Consider the following 19,131-nt stretch of genomic DNA (forward strand, 5'->3'; position numbering starts at 1 on the left):
AGTTACACTATGAAAACAAAAAACATAAGAAGGATAGAGTGGATATTATAAATCAGACAAAGTAAACTTGAAGACAGTGTTACCACAGATAAAAGAGAAATGTCATAATGATAACAGGGAAGGTTTCTTAGAAAGATATAATAATTATAAATATGGATGTGCCTAATCATAAGGTCTCAATGTACACGAAGCAAAAACTGACAGTCATAGTAGGAATTTTTTTTTGCATTGTTATGGCATGATACGCAATGGTAAGTTTATTTATTTTTTATTGTAACTGATTTACAGCGTTCTGTCAATTTTTGCTGTATAGCAAAATGACTCAGTTATACATATACATACACATTCTTTTTCTCACATTATCCTCCATCATGTTCCATCACAAGTGATTAGATAAATAGCTCCCTGTGCTATACAGCAGGATCCCACTGCCCCTCCACTCCAAATGCAACAGTTTTCATCTGCTAACCCCAGACTCCCAACCCATTCCACTCCCTCCTGCTCCCTCCTGGCAAACCCGAGCCTGTCCTCCTTGTCCATGATATAGTAGGAAATTTTAATATTCCTCTTTAGTTGATGGAATGACTAGACCAAAAAATCAGTAAAGACGCAGAATGTTTGAACACAGAAGGTATCAACCACCTTGACCTAACTGACATCCGTAGAATACTCCATCCAATAATTGCAGAATACATAGTTTTTTTTTCAAGCTCACACTGCACATTTCACCACAATAGACCATAGCCTGGACTGTAAAACATCTCTCAATAAATCTTAAAGGATCAAGGTCATACAGATTATATTCTATGATTACACTTGAATTGGATTACAAATTAATTATAATGTGATATATATATACTGGAAACTCTCAAATATCTGGAAATTACACACCATACTTTTAAATGATTCAAGGGTCAAAGATGAAATCACAAGGGAAGTTAGAAAATATTTTGAGCCAAAAATAAAGTAGAACAGATCAAAATTCATGGGATTAAACTAAAGGAATGCCTAGAGGGTAATTTACAGCTTTAAATGGTAATATTAGAAAAGAAGTACATAAAATCAATGACCTAAGGTTTTCCCTGGAGAAGCTAGAAGAAGAGCAAAGTTAATACTTGGTAAGTAGAAGGAAGGAAATAATAAAGAGCAGAAACCAATTTTATTGGAAATAGGCAGCAGAGAAAATTAACAAAGCCAAAATTCTGATCTTGCAAAAGATGAACAAAATCGACAAACCTCTAGTTAGGCTGCACGAGATGACCCGGGAGAGGAAACAAATCACTGATATCAGGAACATACATGGAGTTATCTACAGAGACCCTACAGACATTAAAAGGATAGTAAGAAAATAGAATGAACACCTCTCAGCCAACAAATTTGACAACGTAGATGGGATGGATGGATGGGTGGAGGGAGAAGTCGAAGTGTGATGCAGGCCCAAATACTGCCATGGCTGACTCCCTGGGGAGCCCGTGAATGGCCCGTTAAGAGTTACCCCACGTTGGGTCTAGATGGTCCTGCCTTGATAACCCCACATCCATCAGTCATAAGCATGCCCCCCCACCAACCCAGAGAAAGAGTGTGACCTTGAGTGAAGCGGCTCTCTGCCGTTGAGACAATCCCTGAAGGGGCTGACAGCTGTCTGCCAACAGCGGCTGAAGGACTAAGCCTTACACTGAAGGGGCATCTGCGTTGATGCATCACACGGTCCATCACAGGTCCCTTTAGGAACATTTCTTTTTAATCTAGATCTACGCTGTCAGCGACATGATAGAGTGGACTGAAGTAAAGAGGATTAAGGGCAGGATGACTTATGAGAATAACGGATGAAAAAAATAACAGTATTAATATCTACCACCCTCTCTAGGTCAGGCACCAGGGCAGGAATCAAAGATACTGGGAGAAAATAGAGCTCCTGCCCCTGCCCTTGGTGGGAGGAGGCACGGCAGATAGCATGAAATGAAATCTCACAGGAAATATGTTATGATAATGCCACAGCAGTGAAGAAGGGTAAACAATTCGGTCTGCTTTGGCTAGAGGTGGTATGTGTGTGTGTGTGTGAGGGGGAGGCTGGATTTCCAGAAAGGTTTTAGGTAACTTTTTTAACATCTATGAGACCAAGAAGGTTTCGTACAGGATGTGGCATTTGAGGTGTTCTTTAAACATAGCCCTGATTTTTTTTTTTTAATGCACTCAGAGTTAGAATATAATTTGGTTTAGAAACATAGGATATACACAAGTGGTCTTTTTCTAAAACAACTGCTAATGGAAGACATATCTGTGTTACCATAAACAATATATTTTTTCCGGAAACACTTTTCTTGCCAATTATGTGCATTTTAAAAACAACCATTATGGAGTTCCCGTCATGGTGCAGCTGAAACGAATCCGACTAGGAACCATGAGGTTGTGGGTTCGATCCCTGGCCTTGCTCAGTGGGTTAAGGATCCAGCGTTGCCATGAGCTGTGGTGTAGGTCGAAGACGTGGCTCAGATCCCACGTTTCTGGGGCTGTGGTGTAGGCCAGCGGCCATAGCTCCGATTAGACCCCCAGCCTGGGAACCTCCATATGCTGAAAAAAATTAAAAAAATAAAATAAAAACAACTATTACAATAGTTTCAGGACAAACACATTTTTTTTTTCTTGGAAGATATACTGGAAATCTATAACAAGCAAGGTTTATTTAGGATTTTTTAAATTTATAGACACGATGTTGGAAATGTGCTTATGATGTAAAAAAAAAAAAAAATGAAGTTCCCTCGACCCCTTTGCTATGCATAGAGGACCCCTCAATAGGAAGTGGTACTTCATTTTACCTCGGATACAAATCTCGGAAGACACAATCCCAAAGAATTCAGAGACCTTATACTTGAATACAGACACCCTCGCATTCAACCTCACAGTCAAACCCACAAATACGAAAGACTCTATCTTAAAACACAAATACTCAAGGAGTTTAGAGACCCCCCTACCCTGATATAACTCCCAAATACCTCAGATTAGAAACTTGGGACACAGAAACCCAAAGACAATGCACATGCTAAATTTAGACTCCAGAAACCTCCAAACCCAACTTGGGACAAAAACCCTTCAAGAGTTCAGACACCTCCTACACTGAATTACCTCATTATATCCAATTACCTCATACCTAAACCTTGAAACACAGAATCTCAAAGACTTCAGAGACCACACATCCTGACTACAAACCCCAAATGCCTCAGACTCAAATCTAGAGGGTACAGATCCTCTAAAAGTTCAGAGACTTCACCCTGAACAGAGTCTTTAAATACCTCAGACTTGAATCTTGGAAGAGGCTCTAACTGAGGTCAGAAACCTCATTTTTTACAAACAGATTCCCAGTTACCTCAGAATCACACCTTGGAACACAGAATCCCAAAGAGCTCAGAGAACTTGGACCCAATACACACCTCCAAAACCTCAGAATCAAACCCTGGAATACAGACCCTGAAAGAGTGCAGAGGCATTACACACTCAAAACAGACTGCCACAGGAGTTCCCATCGTGGCTCAGTGGTTAACGAATCCGACTAGGAACCATGAGGTTGCGGGTTTGACCCCTGGCCTTACTCAGTGGGTTAGGGACCCGTCATTGCTGTGAGCTGTGGTGTAGGTTGCAGACGCAGCTTGGATCCAGCATTGCTGTGGCTGTGGTGTAGGCTGGCAGCTGTAGCTCCGATTCAGACCCCTAGCCTGGGAACCTCCATATGTCGCAGAAGCGGCCCTAGAAATGGCAAAAAAGACAAAAGCAAAACAAACAAACAAAAAAACAGACTGCCACAAACCTCAGGCTCATGCCTTAGGACAGACTTTCAAAGAGTTCAGGTACAACATGCCATTATCTCAGACCTCTAGTTACGTAGAACTGAAACCGTGGGATGTGACAAAGGTGTTCAAAAAAGTCAGAGGCCTCATACTCCGAATAAAGACATCTGAATTGCTCAGAATCAAATCTTGAAACAAAGACTCCCCCAACGGATTTCAGAGATTCCCCCAACCTGAATACAGACTCCTCCCAAGACCTTAGACTCAAACTTTAAAATACAGACTCTCAAAGATTTCAGAGACCTCTTATCCTGAATACAGACTCAAATCTGGGACACGGACCCTCTTAAAGTCCAAAGAGCAATACTCTGAACACAGTCCCTAAGTATCTCAGGCTCAAGGACTTTACATGAGTTCAGGAGGTTCGTTTCCTGAAAATTCCCCAATTACCTCAGAATCAAATCTTGGGACAGAGATCATGAAAGAATTCAGCTTTACAAATGGAAAAGAAATACCTCAAACTCAAATCTTGGGGCAGGGTCTCAAAGATTTGAGAGGTCACACCCTGAAAAGAGATCCTCAGCTACCTCAAACTCAAACGTCAGAGCACAGGCAGACTCTCAAAGAACTCATCGTTCACTCTCTGAGCTAAACTCTCAATAACCTCACGCTCACCCTTTGGAACACAGACCCTTGCGAAATAGACTCAATAAAATTTCACACACCTCACAGCTTGAACAATGACAACCAACACCTCCAACTCAACACAGGCTCTGTAAGATTTCTGAGACTTCACGGCCTGAACACAAATCCTCAGATGCCACTGGCTCAACACCTGGAACACAGACCATCAAAGAGTTCAGAGATCGCCCATCTTGTATACCAGCCCCCTCCAGAAACTCACACTCAAAACCTGAAACCCATACACTCTAAGATGTCACATCTGAACACATACTCTCAACTACCTCAGAAAATATGGGACACAGATCCTTAGGGTGTTCAGACCCAACACGCTGCACAGTGATCCTGAAACACAGGAGACTAAAATCCTGAAATAGAGACAAGGATTACAAGAAACTGAATACACTCAACACAGACCTCCCAATACCTCAGACTCAAACTTGGAACACAGATCATCAGTGTGCTTGGACCTCAAGTCGTGAACTCATGCCCCTACACATCAGAATCAAACCCTGGGACAACACCCTCAAAGGGGTCGCTCCTCCTGCCCACAAACTCCCAAATATTTCAGGTGCAAACCTTGGAGCACAGACACCAAGTTCCCACATCTCTCACGCCCTGCAAACCTCGCAATATAAAGACTTGCAAATATCTGATTCGCATGCTGGAGCCTCAAAGAATTCAGGAACTTCACATGCTAAACAGAAATCTCCAAATACCACAAACTCAAATCTTGGCACATGGACTCCCCGAGAGTTCAGAAAACTCGCACCTTGAGCAAAGAGACCAAAAAAACCTCAGAAGAAAACCTAGGACACAAACTCTCAAAAATTTCGAAGACCTCTCACCTTGAATACTCACTCAGACACCTCAGGCTCCACCCTGGAGAACACCTTCTGAAAGAGTTCTGTGACCACTCAACCTCTTCACACACCTCCAAACACCTCAGAACCAATATCTGGAACCCAGTTCCAAATTTTTAACCTACAGCTCAGATCCAGAACATGAACTTCCAAACACTCCAGACTCAAATGCTCTGACACAAAGCCTGAAAGAATTCAGAAGGCCGCTCAACTGAACACAGATCACAAATAACTGAGATTCAAATTTTGCTCACAGTCCCTCAAAAATTAAGAGACCTCACTCTAGCTCACAGAACCCATGTATCTCATCCTCAAATGTGAAAACGCAGACCCTAAAGATCTGTGAATGTGTACACTCTAAATACAAACCCGAATATCTCAAACTCAGACTCAGGAACACTTGGGAGTTCGAAGACTTTACACAGATCACAAATACCTCAGACTCATTTCCTACTGGGGAGAAAAACAAAACAAAGCAAAACTTCAACGAGTTCAGAGACCTCATACGCTGAGCCAGACCCCAAAATACTTTAGATTCAAACCTTGGAGCATAGATACTCAATAAGTTCACACTCTTCGCACTCCCTGAATAAAGTCCTGCAAATACCTCAGAGTTAAAACCCCCAAACACAGAACGTCAAACAAGTCAGAGGCTTCACACCCTAAATATGAACCCCCAAACACCTCAAACTCAAATGTTGGAACACAGAACCTCCAAGAATTCAGAGACCTCATACCCCGAAGAGAGACACCAAAACCTCTGAAGCAAACTTAGGACAGAAGCCCGAAAAGAGTTCAGAGACCTCACGCTCTGAACATTGACTCAAACACCTCAGATGCTAACCTTGGAACACCAGCCGGAAAGAGTCCTGCACCTTGTAAATTGAATACACACCTCAAAATATCTCGAGTGCAAATATTTGGATTGCAGACCTTCTAGAGTGCATAGACCTCACACTCAGAATAGAAATTTCCAAACACCTCAGACATATACCTTCAAAAAATTCAGAGATCTTGCGCCTTAAACCCAGGACCCGTATGCTTATTTGTAAATGCTCATTGTGAATATAGACCCCAAAAACCTCAGACTCAAACCCTGAAACACATATGACTTCAGAGAGCAAAACCCTAAACCAAGAACCACAAAGACATCAAACTCAGAATTTTATGTCACAGACCCTTAAAGAGTTCAAGATCTCACACTCTAAACACGGAACACCAAATACCTCAGGCTCAGTCCCACGAAAACAAAAAAAAAAAACTTTCCAAAAATCACTGATCTCACACTCTGAACACAGATCCCAAAATAACTTACATTCAAACATCAGAGCACACTTAACTAGTTCAAAGACCTCTACCCCCTGCTCAGGGACCCTCGATTGCATCCGATTCTAAAGTTGGAACACAGGCCCTCAAAGATTTCAGAGATTTCATACCTGCAGATAAATACCCAAAAGCCACACATAGGAATTCCCCGGTGGCTCAGCAGGTTAACGATCTAGCGTTGCTGCTGCTGCGGCTCTGGTTATAGCTGTGGTACGGGTCTGATCCCTGGCCTGGGAACTTCCACATGCCTCTGGCAAGGCCAAAACAAAACAAAAGCCACACGCGCAGTTCTTGGAGCACTGATCCTCTAAAGTCTAGAGACCTCACACTTTGAGCTTAGATAACTGAGATACCAAAAAGAACTTCAGAAGTAAACTTCAGAAACAAACCCTCAAAGAGGTCAGATACTTCCAACCTTGAAAAAAGGTCCTGGAGTTCCCGTTGTGGGGCAGTGGTTAATGAATCCAACTGGGAACCATGAGGTTTCGGGTTTGATCCCTGGCCTCGCTCAGTGGGTTAAGGATCCAGCGTTGCCGTGAGCTGTGGTGTAGGTCACAGACAGGGTTCGGATCCCGTGTTGCTGTGGCTGTGGTATAGGCTGGCAGCTACAGCTCCGATTAGACCCCTAGCCTGGGAACCTCCATATGCTGTGGGAGTGGCCCTAGAAAAGGCAAAAAGACAAAAAGACAAAAAAAAAAAAAAAAGGTCCCAAACACACCTCAAACACCAACCTTGGAACACATACCATGAGAGGGTTCTGCATCGTCCCAACCTCCAAACACCAGTGATTCAATTTGGAACCCAGATCCTCAGTGAATTCATAGACCTCATGCCCTTACAAGGTATGAGACCTTACAAATACCCGAGACTCCAAACTAGGACTACAGACATTCAACAGATTTAGAGAATTTACTTCTTTCAATAAATAAATCATAAATGTCATACAAACATTAAGACACAGACCCTAAAAGACTTGTGAACGCTTACACTCAGAACACAGATATACAACGCCTCAAATACATAACAGACGGTCAAAGATGTCACAAAATGAAAATTCTAAACACAGATGTTCAAATACCTCAAATTTACTATCATGGGACATAGACCCTCATAGACTTCAAAGACTTTATATTCCAAATAGAGATGTGTGAATACCCCAGACTCAATCCTATACTAAAAACAAAACAAAACAAACAACCTTCAAAAAGTTGGACACATCACACCCAGACCCTCAAAGAGTTCAAAACTCTCACACCCTGAATACAGACTTCAGGAGCTCAGATTCAAAATTTGTGCCAAAGACCCTCAGCGATTTCAGAGCCCTCACACTCTAAACACAAATCCCTAAGTACATCAATTAAAACTTTACGACACAGGAGTTCCCGCTGTGGTGCAATGGGATCGGTGGCCTCTTGGGAGTGCTGGGATGCAGGTTTGATCCCCAGCCCCTGACCCAGCACAATGGGTTAAGGATCCGGTGTTGCTGCAGCTGCAGCTTAGGTCATGACTGTGGGATCTGATCCCAGGCCTGGGAATCCCATATGCCATGGTGTGGCAAAAAAAAAAAAAAAAAAGAACAAAACTTTAAGACACAGACCCTCAGGGTTCAGAGACATCCTACTCTAAACATGAGTCTCAAATACCTCAGATCCAAAAGTTGGATCACAGAACCTCAAAAACAATCAAGGACCTCAGGCCCTATATTATTTGGACCTCACACCAAATAACATAGAAGCAAACACAGGATGTGACCCCTCAAAGAGTTCAGACTTCACATCTTGAACACTAATTCCCTAAATACCTACATACCTCGTATTCAACCTAGGGACAGAGACCTCAACGAGTTCAGAGAATGTGCCCACATAATACGGACCTCAAATCCCTCACAGTCAAGTCTGACTTTTAAAATTTTAGACACCCTTCTTCCTGAACACGGACCCCTAAATATCTCAGACTTAATCCTTCATAAACTAACAGAGACCCACAAGTACCTCATTAAAATCTTACAACACAGACCCTCAAAGACCTCAGATCAAACCTTGGAACGTAGTTAATAAGTTCAGACACCTCTCATCCTGATCGCAGACCCCCTAGGACCTCTGCTAACACAGACCCTCGAAGAGTTCAGAGACCCCACACCCTGAACAAGGATGTCTAAACAACTCAGACCAAAAAAAAGTGGCAGCCCAGAACTTAAAAGATTCAAGACCTTACTCTGAATGCAGAGCAAAAATACCTCTGAAACCTGAGATCTAAGCTTAAAATTTCAGACTTCACAACTTGATCACAGGTCCCCAGTTACCTCAGATCCAAAGCTTACAGTGCAGACCCTGAAAAATTTCGGAGACCTCGCACCTGAAAACAGACCAGCAGTTACCTCAGACTCAAACATTTGGACAGACACTGAAAAATGTCAGAGAACATGAGCATATACCTCTAAGTATCTCAGACTCAAAACGTGGACCTTATGCCTTTAGAGAGATTAGAGATCTCATACCTTGAACATGGGCTTCCAAGCACCTTGGGCAAAGAACTTGGAACAAAGATCTTCAAAGAATCCACGGACCTCACTTCCTGAACACCGACCCCCAAATAGCTTGGACCCAAATGTGGGACTCAGACCTTCTAAAAGCTCAAAGACTCATACGCCCTGAACTCAGGACTCCTAATCCCTAAGACTAAAACCTCCTAACAGAAACTAGATATTGCAGGGGCTTCCAACTCTGATTACAGACCCTTAAATAACTCAAACTGAATCCTTGGGATACAGATTCTCTAAAAGTATGGAGACCTCAGGCTATGAATGCAGACCTCCAGATACATGAAACTTACATTTTGGAAATGGATCCCCCCAGATTTCAGATTCCTCTCATCCTGAACAGAGACCATGATGCCTTGAGATTCAAATCTTAACAACCTAAGTCCCCGAAGACTTCACACTGTGAACACAAACCACTACTCTGGAGTCAAAACCTTGTGTTCACAGACCTCAAAGAGGTCACAGAGCTCACACCATGATCACAGACCTTCAAATCCCTCAGAATCAAATCTTAGAACAGAGATTCTCAAAGTTTCAGAGGCCTTGAACTCTGACTATGGATCCCCAAATAACTCCAGCTGAATCCCTGGGAGACAGACCCTCTAAAATTTTAGCCTTTGCACTCTGAAAACAGATCCCAAACACCTTGTATTCAAAACTTGGGACACAGATCCTTTAAAAGATCAGAAATTTCACATACTGAACACAGACCTCAAGTAACTTAGACTTGAAACAGAATTCCATTGATTTCAGAGACAGCTCTCACTAAACAGAGAGACTAAACCATAGCAAGAGCAAACTTCAAATTCAGTACAAGTCTTTGCTAAATTAGCACTAAATCCTAGGAGAAGTACACATACTAAAATTCTAGGAGAAATAACTGTGCACATACCAAGTATTTACCTTAGTATCTATTATCCTATTCAACATGTCAGACTTTCATCACGGAAATATTTTTCCCTTTTTAGAACCTCACCTGTGGCATATGGGAGTTCTGGGGTTGGGGTGGAATCAGAGCTGCAGCTGGAGCCTACACCACAACCACAGAAACTCGGGATCCAAGCTGCATCTGCGACCTATACCATAGCTTGTGGCAATGCCTGATTCTTAACCCACTGAGCAAGGCCAGGGATTGAACCTGCAACCTCATGGTTCCCAGTCGGATTCGTTAACCACTGCACCATGACAGGAACTCCACTAGTAAGATTCTTAACCCACTGAGCCACAACAGGAACTCCTCATCATGGAATTATTATGCATACAAAGAGGTTAGAAACACACAGTCTTGGACATCCCATGTGGCTCACAAAAAGGCGAGAAACACACAGTCTAAAGAAACAATCATTATGGAGTTCCCGTTGTGGCTCAGCAGTTAATGAATCTGACTAGCGTCCATGAGGACATAGGTTCGATCCCTGGCCTTGCTCAGTGGGTTAAGGATCCAACATTGCTGTGAGCTGTGGTGTAGATCATAGACGCAGCTTGGATCCGGCATTGCTACGGCTCTGGCATAGGCCGGCGGCTGTAGCTCCGATTAGACCCCCATCCTGGGAACCTCCATATGCCACGGGTGTGGCCCTAAAAAGCAAAAAAAAAAAAAATAAATAAATAAAAAATAAAGAAACAATCATTGGACCCAAACTCAGATATAACACAGACAGGAAACTATCTGAGACTTTAAAATAATTGTAGCTAATATGTTAAAGGCTCTGATGGAAGGAGGGGTGGGAAAGAAAGTCTTCCCTGGGGTTTTGATTAAGCCTCATTCTTAGGTAAGCACTATGAACATGTGACTTGGTGGAGTGGGCTTTAGAATGTTCTGTCCTTCGTCTATGGGAAGAGCTTTTTTTTTTTTTTTTTTTTTTTTTTTTTTTTGTCAGGGATCAGATCTGAGCCACATTTGCAACCTATGCTGCAACTGTACCAATGCTGGATCCTTTAACCCACTGCGCTGGGCTGGGGATTGAACCTGCGTTCCAGCACTCCAGAGACACCACTGATCCCATTGCACCTCAGTGGGAACTCCTGTGTAGATCTTTTTCCCCCTGTTGGCTTCTTCCAGCTGCATGGGTATCTACCCATGTATTCTGGTGACAGTTTGGTGCCCTGGCTCTTGAAGATGGGTCTGGGCCAAGTTTCCATGATGGTTTCCATTGTTTTCCCCTAGTTGAAGTAGAATTCTACCAGTGCTTGCAGATTAAGCTTTTTTTGTTCTATAGGGGAGATGGGGAAATGGGTCTGGTGGGATTTTGGCAGTTGCTGTTCTCCTCTTGCTAACACCACAAGAGAACTTCTCTGAATTCTCTGTGAGCCTAGTGGTACTCCTAGAGGAAAAGCCCACAAGAGGGTGAGAACTCCAGGGGCCTGCGTCCCCTGGGAGCTTCACATTCTCATGCTAGCCTCATTCCTGCTCTTTGGAGGAAAGCATTCAGTCTTTCAAACCAAATATGACGTTAGCTGTAGGTTTTTTGAAGATACCCTTTACCAAATTCAGGGAGTTCCCTTCTAGTCCTAGTTTGCTGAGAATTTTCATGATTCATGGATGTATTTTGCTAAATGCTTCCACTGCAACAACTGACATGGGCATGTGGTTTTCTTTAGACTGTTAACATGGAGGATTACAGTGACTGATTTTTTGTTTTGTTTTGTTTTTAGGGCCACACCTGGAGCACATGGAAGTTCCCAGGCCCGGGGTTGAATGGGAGCTGCAGCTGCCAGCCTATGCCACAGCCACAGCCACAGCAATGCCAGATCCCTAACCCAATGAGCAAGGCCGGCCAGGGATCGAACCTGCATCCTCATGGATACTAGTCGGGTTTGTAACCTGCTGAGCCACAATGGGAACTCCCCATTGATTGACTCAGCATATTGAACTGGTTTTGTATTCCTGGAATAAGCCTCCTTTGGTTGTAGTGCATTATTCTTCTTATATATCAGTAGATTCAATTTGCTAATATTTTGTTGAGGACGTTTACATTTATATTCATGATAATCCCAACAATCCTAAATGTTTACATACCTAATAACAGAGCTACCAAATACATGAAGCTAAAACTGATAAAACTGCAAAGAGAAATAGATAAATCTACAATTACAGTCTGAGATTTCAATATCCCTTTCTTGATAATTGATAGGACATTTAAGCAGAATATCAACAAGGATGCAATAGACAATCTGAGAGGTACGAAGTACCAAAGCTCAGTTAAGAATAGGTAACTACTGGCAGTGGCCAGGCAGCCCAGCTTCGTGAAGCCTCTCCAGCTGCAGCCCTCAGGTACCCAGCACGTGCCCACCCTGCTGCCAGGATGCCCAAGAGGAAGGTCAGCTCCACGCAGAGGGTGGTAAAGGAGGAGCCCAAGAGGAGACTGCTAGCTAAACCTGCTCCTACAAAAGTGGAAAGGAAGCCAGAAAAGGTGGCTGCAAAGGATAAATCTTCAGACAAAAAAGTACAAACAAAAGGGAAAAGGGGAGCAAAGGGAAAACAGGCCGAAGTGACTAACCAGAGACTAAAGAGGATTTACCTGCAGAAAACAGAGAAACTAAAAATTAGGAGAGCCCAGCCTCTGATGAAGCAGGAGAGAAAGAAGCCAAGTCCGATTAATACCACACACACACACCCAGTCCCGTCAGTGGTTCCTGTCCCCCTTCTTGTACAACCCAGAGGAGTATTTTTATCAACTATTTTGTAAATGCAAGTTTTTTAGTAGCTCTAGAAACATTTTTTTTTTTTGTCTTTTTAGGGCCACATCCGCAGCATATGGAAGTTCCCAGGTTAGGGGTTGAATCAGAGCTGCAGCTGCCGGCCTACACCACAGCCACAGCAACACGGGATCTGAGCTGCGTCTGTGACCTACACCACAGCTCACGGCAATGAAGAGTCCCTGACCCACTGAGCGAGGCCAGGGGTTGAACCTGCATCCTCATGGATGCTAGTTGGACTCATTTCTGCTGCGCCACAACAGGAACTCCTAGAAACATTTATAAGAAGGAGGGAATCCCACCTCAGTCCATTTTTTAAGTGTAAATGCTTATTTTTAAGAGGTGAAATCATTTGGTTATTTATTTTTTGGTACAACCAGAAAATAGTGGGATATTGAATATGAGAGGCTTCAATTGTCTTGGGTGTCAGCTTAACATTCCATAGATGGAGTAGCTTTTATATCCTGTAATACAAAGCATACTAAATAGCAATTTGGAGTCAGTTGTGCATTTAACGTCTTGAACACTTTAAATTACTTCTCGGAGTTTCCGTCATGGCTCAGTGGTTAACAAACCTGACTAGTATCCATAAGGATGTGGGCTCAATCTCTGGCCTTACTCAGTGGGTTAAGGATCTGGCATTGCCATGAGCTGTGGTGTAGGTTGCAGACATGACTCGGATCCCAGGTTGCCGTGGCTGTGGCATAGGCCAGCAGCCAACCCCTAGCCTGGGAACCTCCATATGCCACGGATGCAGCCCTAAAAAGACAAAAAAAATTACTTCTCTTCTCATGTTGTTTCCTAAAGCATACCACTCCTTGATCTTGGCTCTCCTTGTCAGAATTTTGTGCACTCTGCAACATCTTTGGTCGTGGTAGTCCAATTTTCCTAGTAATTTTGTTAATGTGCTGTGAAAGATTGAAAATTTGAGTATGTAGTGTATATGATATTAAATTGTGAATTAGTGGGTCTTGTGATATAACAGCATTTGAAGATATTGGTACTTGATATCCTGTTAAGGAAAATTTGCCTCCAAATTTTCTGTAAAGTCACTGGAATAATGGTTGAGAAAAGAATCACAACTATATGATTTTTTAGATTTTTGGTATGTATATTTTTTCCTTTGTCTTTTTAGGGCCGCACCTGAGGCACATGGAGGTTCCCAGGCTAGGGGTCGAATTGGAGCTGTTGCTGCTGGCCTATGCCAAAGCCACAGCAACGCCAGATCTGAGCCGTGTCTGCCACCTACACCACAGCTCATGGCAACGCCAGATCCTTAACCCACTGAGCAAGGCCAGGGATTGAACCCGCAACCTCATGGTTCCGAGTTGGATTCATTAACCACTCAGTCACGACGGGAACTCCGGTATGTATGTTAAGAGTTGTGTACAAGCTGACATGTCTGTGTACCGATTCTCAAAACAACAAGTAAAATCTCAGTTATGATAGAAAAAAATAACTAGCAGTACAGCAGACATTGACTGTAAATCAATTATAATAAAAGAATAATAAAAAGGAAAAAGCAAAAAAAAGAATAGATAACTGGAATAGCCCTTTATCTAGTAAAGGAATTAAAAACGCAGTGAAAAACTGTTTTCATAAAGAAATAAGATTTTAACAAGTTGAATTCAACAACATGTTAAAAGACTAATAGATCATGGCTGAATGGAATTTATCACAGTAAAGCAGGGCTGGTTTAATATTTGAAAAAAAAAAACGAAATTCACCATATTAACAAACTAAAAAAGAAAAAAACCATGTGATTGTCTCAATGCGGAATGCTTTTGGCCTAATATCAGGAACAAGACAGGGATGTCCCCTTTTACGACTTGTATTCAACATTGTACTCAAGGTTTCTAGATCGTGTAATCAGGCAAGATAAATTACTAAAATACATCCACCTTGGAAATGAAGAAGTAAAACTGTCTATTCACAGATGACACAATCATTTTCATAGAAAGTGTGAATAAATTTAATTAAAAGCTACTAAAACCAACAAATGATTCTAGTGAAGCTTCAGGAAACAAGCTCAATGTAAAAAAAAAAAAAATGAGGTATATTTCTATATACTAGCAACAATCAAAACTTGAAATAAAAACCAATATAATTTATGAGAGCATTAAAACAGGTGAAATACATATGGGTGAATCTGACAGAAGAGGTGAAAACTACAATATATTGCCAAGAGAAATTAAGACCCAAGGAAAGACTCAAAATTGTTAACATGTCACTTCTCCCCAAATTGATCCATAATTTTAACACACTCTTAATAAAAATCCCAGTTCTTTCTTTTTCAGAGAAATCGACACGCGGATTCTAAAGGTGATATTGAAATACAAAGGACCTAGATTAGACAAAACAAGATTTTAAGCATTATTATAAAACTATATCACAACAGCTTGCCATTAAAATAGACAAATAGATCAATGGAACAGAGAGTCCAGAAATAAACCTACACCTATATGGACAACTGATTTTTGGCAAAGGCATATAGGCAGGGGCATAAGTGCCAGAGGAAGCCGGCATGACCTTGGCACCTTTCCAATTAATTGCCTAAAACTACTGGCAGATGTGTGCATAAGAAGAAAGTCACCCAAAAGAGAGAAGTCCAAAGCCAGATGAGCTTTCTAGGACAGGTGAGACTGAAAGCACAATTACAAATTTGGGACCAGTTGGCACAGAAAGGCAAACTTGGAGGCTTCTGTATGAGGGGTGGGGGAGAGCTTCCAATAGGGACAGAGCCTTCCTTCTTCTCCATGGCTTCAGATGCACCACCCAGGTATGCCAACACTAAGTAATGGCTATCTGGATACATGCGAGTGTGTATGCGATACCGAAATGTGCATGAGTAGTATCTGAGGGAGCTTACAGACTGTTGGAGTCAAAGTTTAAAAGCAGCATATACCTGCAGTTCCCATTGTGGCGCAGTGGAAACCGAATCCGACTAGGAACCATGAAGTTTGGGGTTCGATCCCTGGCCTCGCTCGGTGGGTTAAGGATCTGGTGTTGCCACGAGCCATGAGTGCAGGCCGCAGACGCGGCTCGGATCTGGCGTTGCTGTGGCTGTGGCGTAGGCTGGCAGCTACAGTTCTGGTTAGATCCCTAGCTTGGAAATCTCCATGTGCCGTGGGTGTGGCCCTAAAAAGACGAAAGACAAAAAAAAAAAAAAGCAGCATATACCTTATCAATAAGATTTACATGAAGACTCCTTTGCAATTACATAGACTCCCTTTATGTTTACCAGGCAGTGCTTTAGAAAAACTTACCTCACAGAATATTTACATTCACAATCTACTTGCACACTTATTGTGGCCTGCTAGTGGTCGGGAACACCAAAGAAGAGATTCCCCTCTCACCCCACAGCCTGAATCTCCAGCCTCAGTGACCTCATGTGGTTGCTAAGCATGTCATGGCCTAGCAGTTTTCATGGACTTAGCTCATGATGTTTCTTCCGGGAGTGCTGCCTCTTGCACATGGGGGTACTTACACCACATCACTTCTCGTGGATGGTGGTTATGGGGTGCTCATGGGGTTGCTAAGCTTCTTCTTGAGCTAAGGGATTCAAGGATACCAGCAAATCCATGAGTCAGCAAGGTAAAGAAACAAGCAAAGGCAGTGGGAGCAGAAAGACACAGGTTTAATTCCTGGAAGACCTTGCCAAGGGTGTGATGTTGGACAAACTAGAAATAATCTTGGGCTCCTATTCCTTTATGCAGGATTTTTTCCCCTAAAGAAATAATTACGGAAGTGGGCAGGGAGTGATCCATGAGGATGTTTGCTGCAACATGGGTGATAACTGAGAATAAATGTGTGAGACATATATATGAAACTATATGCACTAAAATGACAGAGAGAGTTTTTTTTTCCCTTCCATTTTTGGCCACCCTGCAGCATAGGGAGATCCTGGGCCAGGGATCAGATCTGAGCCGCAGTTGCAGCCTATGCTGTAGAAACGGTAACACTTGATCCTTTAACCCACTGTGCTGGGCTGAGGATTGAACCTGCATCCTGGTGCTACAGAGATGCCACTGGTCCCACTGCGCCACAGCTGTAACTCCAAGAGAGTTTTGTTTTGTCTTTTTAGGGCTGAACCCACAGCATATGGAAGTTACCAGGCTAGGGTCTAATCAGAGCTACAGCTGCCAGCCTACACCACAGCCATAGCAATGCCAGATCCTAACCCACTGAGCGAGGCCAGGGATTGAACCCTCAACCTCATGGTTCCTAGTCAGATTTGTTCCCACTGCTCCACAACAGGAATTTCCAAGAGAGGTTTTTAATGAATGCTTGAATTATAAGGTTGATTCTTAATTCTCCTGTTTCTGACTTTATGGATTTTTTTTTACTATGGGTATAAATTACTTGAATAATGATGTTAAACCTTATTATTTATTAAAAATGCAAATTCAAAAACTAGCATGGGGAGTTCCTATCATGGCTCAGCAGTTACGAACCCGACTAGTATCCATGAGGATGCAGGTTTGATCCCTGGCCTCGCTCAGTGGGTTAAGGATCCAGCATTGCCGTGAGCTGTGGTGCAGATCGCAAACGGCTCAGATCTGGCGTTGCTGTGGCTGTGGTGTAGGCCGGCAGCTGTAGCTCTGATTTGACACCTAGCCTGGGAACCTCCATATGCCACAGGTGTGACCCTAAAAAACAAACAAACAAAAAAACTTGCATGGTATCATTTTCTCCCATCAAAATAGCAGGATAAGAACTGTTACACCCAACAACTGCAAGATTGGAAGAAAACAGGACTTTCGGTACACAAGCCGGAATATAAAATGGTTTCTTATATCCTACAATCATCTAGCAATATACATTAAAAGCCTTTAAGCATCCACTTTCCCTTCACCCAGCAATTCAATTTCCAGGAATAAATCCTAAGAAAATATGAGAAAAGTGTGCTACAGCCCAAGTATAAGAGGTTCCTTCCAATTTTACTTACAATATTAAAACGTTCATGAACAATCAACATGAACACACACACACACACACACACACACACACACACACAGTCACATGCCTGCTTCAAACAACCATAGAATCATCCTAGAGTGTTCCACAGCTTTTTTGGGGTACTATTTAACATTAATTAGTGGGCATTATCCTATAGCAATACGCGTTAATTTATCTAATTCTTGAGGGGCTGCAAGGCGTCCACTGTCCAGTTTTACTGCAATTCATATGAGCAAGCACATTACTGAACACACTGGCACTTTTGAGTTTTCACGTTTGCAACTGTTATGTATTTATTGCGGTCTACCTAGATGAACAGACCTCTAGGATGGGTTCCCAAAGGCAGACTGCTGGGAAAGGGTGCTTAGTGCATTACTAACTGAAAGACACTGAGAGTAACAAGAGTCTCTCAGGAACCTCTAAACCTGCTCCCTCCCCACTATCCAGAGAGGTGGAGATGGGTTGCAAGAGCTGTTGGGGCTCAACAAAGACATCCCCCATACATCCCAGCAGCACCCTCTATTGGTCTCTCTCCGAGGTTGGCTGTTGGGATTTCTCCCAGCATCACCCAGGTGGTCTGTAGGAACTCTCCCAGGTCTGGCCCATCCCCAGACCTTAGAGGGTCAGTAGCCCAGGTCAGAAGAAGACCAGAGTACTCCCCATCACCATCGCCTCCCTCTGGAGCATATGCCTCTCGTCAGCATGGAACCCTGAATCTTTCCCTCCTCCAAGTATTGGCAATGGGTCGGGGTGTCACCCCATCCACCACACAGCCACAGCTGCCACTTCACCGCAGCTTCACCAAAGCCTCGTGTCTGCGCATCCTGCTCACAGCTGGCCCAGGCAGCATTTCCCACATTTCTCCGACTGGGTTTCTGGACGGTCTGCACAGAGCTCACCTTTGGCCCATGCACCACCTGGGTGGGCCTTGACCTTGACACCTGCTGCACTTCACATCGGGCACAGTCGGGCACAGTCGCCAGTTCCCACTCCTGATAAGTATCTCTGTAGCAGGTGGATGAACAAAGGGTCTTTTTTTCCCTTTGCTAATGTGAGGAAGGGGAGTGGGGAGGGACAGGAGCGATGCTCTGCAGCTCCCCTCAGTGCTCTTAGCAATACTATTACTGCCAGGTGTTGGGCGACCTTATATGGGGATTTAAATAACGACAAAGACAGTGGGACTGGCCAATTCTTCATGAAGGAGCAGGTATTACTTGTACCATAAAACAAAACGACATGATATTTACAATCATCATCATGATATAAACAAGGGCTTGGGAGT

At 43.1% G+C, this 19,131-nt stretch overlaps 1 pseudogene; it reads left to right on the top strand.

Moving 5' to 3' along the window:
* Nucleotides 1-12,496: 12,496 nt before the first annotated feature.
* LOC100513253 (non-histone chromosomal protein HMG-14 pseudogene) lies at nt 12,497-12,792 on the top strand (annotated as a pseudogene).
* The last annotated feature ends 6,339 nt before the right edge of the window (nt 12,793-19,131 follow it).

This window comes from Sus scrofa, chromosome X, assembly GCF_054392235.1.
Source record: "Sus scrofa isolate SSC_HxYL_T2T_F1_AM1 chromosome X, Sscrofa_HxYL_maternal_Yorkshire_Landrace_v2.0, whole genome shotgun sequence".
Classification (NCBI taxonomy): domain Eukaryota; kingdom Metazoa; phylum Chordata; class Mammalia; order Artiodactyla; family Suidae; genus Sus; species Sus scrofa.